The sequence below is a fragment of the Arachis duranensis genome, chromosome 2 (genome assembly GCF_000817695.3).
Source record: "Arachis duranensis cultivar V14167 chromosome 2, aradu.V14167.gnm2.J7QH, whole genome shotgun sequence".
Taxonomy (NCBI): domain Eukaryota; kingdom Viridiplantae; phylum Streptophyta; class Magnoliopsida; order Fabales; family Fabaceae; genus Arachis; species Arachis duranensis.
Genome location: NC_029773.3, coordinates 88896120 through 88900953, shown reverse-complemented (window position 1 = coordinate 88900953; position 4834 = coordinate 88896120).

Genomic DNA, 4834 nt, shown 5'->3' with positions numbered 1-4834 from the left:
CGAATGGACTCCGGAATGCGAGGAGGCGTTCCAAGAGTTCAAAAAGTTTTTAAGCCAACCTCCTATCCTAACCCGACCAGCGCCAGGAAAAGACCTCGTTCTGTACTTATCCGTGGCAAACAGAGCTGTCTCGTCGGCCCTGATAAAAGAAGACGAGGTCAGACAACACCCAGTCTACTTCATCAGTAAGGTCTTGCAAGGCCCTGAACTAAGGTACCACAAACTAGAAAAGTTTGCCTACTCCTTAGTAATAGCCTCACGAAGGCTACGACCTTACTTTAAAGCTCACACAATAAGAGTCCGTACGAACCAACCCATGAAGCAAATCCTCCAAAAGACGGATGTTGCAGGGAGAATGGTTCAATGGGCGATAGAGCTCTCCGAGTTCGATTTGAGATATGAAACTCGGACAGCAATTAAAGCCCAATGCCTCGCCGACTTCGTTGCAGAATATGCAGGAGCGACTCACAGGTGGTAACCTCCCAAATAAGCGGAGAATATCAGGCAAAGGACCCTAACATGAAAAGGTACTTGGAAAAAACTTTGGAGCACCTTGGACGCTTTGCAGAAACCGAGATCAAACACATAACTCGGGATTTAAACAGCAGAGCGGATGCCCTGTCCAAGTTAGCAAGTACCAAGCCAGGAGGAAACAACAGAAGCCTGATTCAAAAAACCCTCCAAGAACCCTCGATAGCAAAAACAGAAGATAAGCAAGAAGCACTTGAGGTAGTTGGTTTAAATCTCGGATGGATGAATCCCTTAGTCGAATACCTGAAATTCGACATCCTCCCTAAGGAGGAGAGAGAAGCTAAAAAGATCCGAAGGGAAGCACAACATTACACCTTGGTGAGAAATGTCCTCTACAGAAGAGGGATATCAACACCATTGTTAAAGTGCGTACCGACCTCAAGAACCACCGAGGTATTAGAGGAAGTACATAGCGGGATCTGCGGAAATCATCTCGGAGCGAGATCACTAGCCAGAAAAGTAATCCGAGCTGGATTCTACTGGCTGACCTTGCAAAAAGAAGCCACAGAATTTGTGAAAAAGTGTCAACCGTGCCAGATGCATGCAAATTTCGACGTGGCTCCCCCAGAGGAGCTCATTAGTATCACTTCTCCATGGCCTTTTGCAAAATGGGGAATTGATTTGTTAGGTCCTTTTCCCCAAGCGCCAGGACAAGTCAGATACTTTATCGTAGGAATAGATTACTTCACAAAGTGGATAGAAGCAGAACCACTAGCCACTATCACCGCTCAAAGAAGTCGCAGGTTCCTTTACAAAAATATCATCACAAGATATGAGATACCTTATTCCATTACTACGGATAATGGAACCCAATTCACCGACGCTACCTTCCGAAGCTTAGTAGCCAGTATGAAAATAAAACATCAGTTCACCTCGGTAGAACACCCACAAGCCAATGGGCAAGCCGAGGCAGCCAACAAAGTCATACTAGCAGGACTAAAGAAAAGACTACAGGAAGCAAAGGGAGCTTGGGCTGAAGAGCTCCCTCAAGTGTTATGGGCTTATAGGACAACCCCCCAATCCGCCACAGGAGAAACACCTTTCCGACTAGTCTATGGTGTAGAAGCCATGATTCCGATAGAAATCAATGAGCAAAGTCCAAGGGTAATTCTCCATGACGAGGTCGGAAATGTACGGGGACACAAAGAGGAGCTCGACTTGCTCCCCGAAGTCCGAGAAGATGCCCAGATAAGAGAAGCAACATTGAAACAAAGGATGACTACCAGGTACAACAAGAAAGTCATTCGAAGAACATTTGCCCCGGATGACTTGGTCCTAATCAGAAACGACATTGGAATCAACAAATCAGGAGAAGGAAAGCTCACCGCAAATTGGAAGGGACCATACAAAATCAAGGAAGTGTTAGGGAAAGGTTATTATAAGGTAACCGACCTAAACGACACTGAGCTACCAAGGTCGTGGCATGCTTGTAATATGAAAAGGTACTACAGTTAAAAGCGAACTCTACTCCCTGATGTACTCTTTTCCCAACTTCATGATTTTTTCCCAAAAGGGTTTTTTCTGGAGAAGGGTTTTTAACGAGGCATCATAGTAGAGGCTAAGGGGAAATAGGCTATAAAGACCCTTAGTAGCAAGAAGGTACCTCCCCAATTAATAAAGATCTTTTTCATTTGCAATATCTCTTATAATATCTTTCTTTATTTTTCTAAGTCTTTCTACGAAACGCGCCGACTTAAGCTCGACAAAACGTGAAAATCCCATGAACCAACCTAGATGGTCGTCAAGATAAAACGACGAGGTACAAGTCGGTGTAAAGAGGTTGTATGAGTTGATCGTAAAAAACTCGGGAACAGTCCGACTCTTAAGTCGAAATGAGAACCCGAGTAAAACAAACTCGGAAATACTCCGAGTAGATGAAAAATGCATCACAAAAATAACCTAAGTCATAAAAACTCACTAAAGCAATGAGTATAAAGGATAACAAAAGAGATTGGAAAACCTGAGAAAAGTTTAAAGGCTGCATAAAAGCCCTTGAACGAAAAGGCTCGAAAAAACAACACAAGCCAATAGAAAAGGTTTTCAGAGAAAGATCAAGAGGGTTTTTGAAATATCGAAATTAGAAAAGCATACACGCATAAGGTAACTTAAAACCCTTATCCAAAAAAAGGGCATTTATTTCGTTAATCTAAACCCTTATTCAAAAAAGGGCACTTGCTGAAATACTTTGTTTACGGCCTCAAAAGGCCAAAGAAAATTGTTCAAACATCACCAAACAACATATAAATGAGTTTAAAAAAGGGGGGACTCACAGGCCGAGCCCCCATATAGCCATAAAAAAATCATTTTTTCAGAGGAGTAGAGGAATCACCACCGCCAGACTCAGGAGGAGCGCCACCAGGACCAGGAAGAGAGGCTGAAGAGGAGGTCGGAGGAACAACCGAAGAACTCGGAGCGTCTTCAGGACGAGAAGGGGACTCAATAATCCTCTGTCCCCGAGTCTTCAATTCTGACTCGGAAACAACCACGGGGACAGGAGGATCCACGATAGCACCATCAATAACGACCTTATCAGGATGTAAAGGAGAAAGATCCAAGTCGGGAGCGATAACTCTAACTTGCTCCAGGAAAATTCTCCAAGACTCCTCGGCACCATCAGCAATAGAGTCCTCCAACTCGGCGTACGCATTCCGAGAGTTCAGCAAATCCTTCCTCACAGACACAAGATCCTGAAATAAACTCTGGTAACTATCCTGTGCTGTCTTCCTCAAGTTCGCCTCCATAGTACATTGGGCCCGCAGTTTGCTCTCCTTCTCCCGGAGGCTATCTCTCTCCTCCCTCAATTTGGCTACCTCCTCCCTCAACTCCCTCTCATGATCCTGGTAAGCAAGAAGCCTCCCCTCCAACTCCTCAACCTTCGAGGTTACCCCCAAAGAGCTGAGGGGAGTCTTCTCGAAGATATCCAAAAGCTTGCCACAAACGCCCGCCGCCCGAAAACTCTCCTCATCCAGGATGGTAAGGTGGTTTCGAACAGAAACATCATCCATACTTATATGAGGATAGATGTTCTTTCGGACGAATGCAAGAGCATCCGCCTTAACCCCACCATCAAAAGAAGAGCCAGACTCTAAAGTCTTACGCTTCTTCTTCTCTGGCTCGGAGAGAAGTCGGGCAGAAGGAAGTGGTCGGGACAAGCTGGAAGAAGAAATCACAAAAGGCTGAGAGGGAGTCCCCACGTTCTGAGGAGGAGGAGGAGGAGGAGGGGAGACGATTGCCCTGGCACCACCTGCCCTGGCCCGAGATTTTGCCTTAGCCTCCTGAACTCTCTAGTAAGATTTCTGAGCATTCTTCCTTGCCATATCTGCAAAAAGAAATAATTAGCAAAAGTTACAAGTCGGCAAAAACTCAAGTCGACAGAAACAACTCGGAAATAGGAAATACATTTACTACCTAGTTGCGACCGAACAAAGGTCGGCGTCCCCTGAAGGAATTTCCTAGTATCCAAGTATGGGGCTCTCCCCCACGCTTCTCGGAAAAACCCCACAATGGCCGCCTCCACCTGGTCCAGGTCATCTAGACCATACTTTTCACAAGGGGAGGCCTCCAGCCAATAAAGGGGAAAGCGAGGGGAAGAGTGCTCATCCAGGAAGAAGGGGTGGTGACCCTCTACAGCTTGCACTTTGAAAAAATAATTTTTGAAGTCATGGAAAGATTCATCAAAAAGAGTGAAAATCCTCCGACCTTGTATGGCTCGGAAGGATACCCATTGCTGTTTATTGTTTAGCCCACTAAAGGGCTTAGTCATATGGAAAAGAAAGAAGAAAATCCTCAAAGAGGTCGGAAAGTCCAGAGCGTGACTAATAAACTGATAGATCTTCAAAAAACCCCAAGAATTGGGGTGAAGTTGAGTAGGGGCAACGCGACAGTGGTGCAAAACAGATATTTCGAAATCCGAGAAAGGAAGAAAAACACCCAAGCGGGTGATCATACATTCATACATAAAGAAAAAATGAGGGGCCACCTCATTAACTCTCCCAAAACAAACCCGGTCTTCCGGACCCGGGGTTATCAACTCATATTTTGGCTCGCCCTCCTCCGAAGTACAAAGCCTGTGATGAGTACGAAGATGAGTGATAAACTCAGCATCGACCAGGGGTTCCTCCCCAAGGACCGTGACATCAACCCACTGAGAAAGAACATCTACAGAAGCCATTTTTTCTTTATATAAAAGGTGACAGAAACCTACAAAAAGAAAAAAGAAAAAGAAAATCAAAAAACACGGTCCCTAAAGAGGAGAGATACGAAGCCAGAATCTACAGACCAACCTATCCACCCACAAAACAAA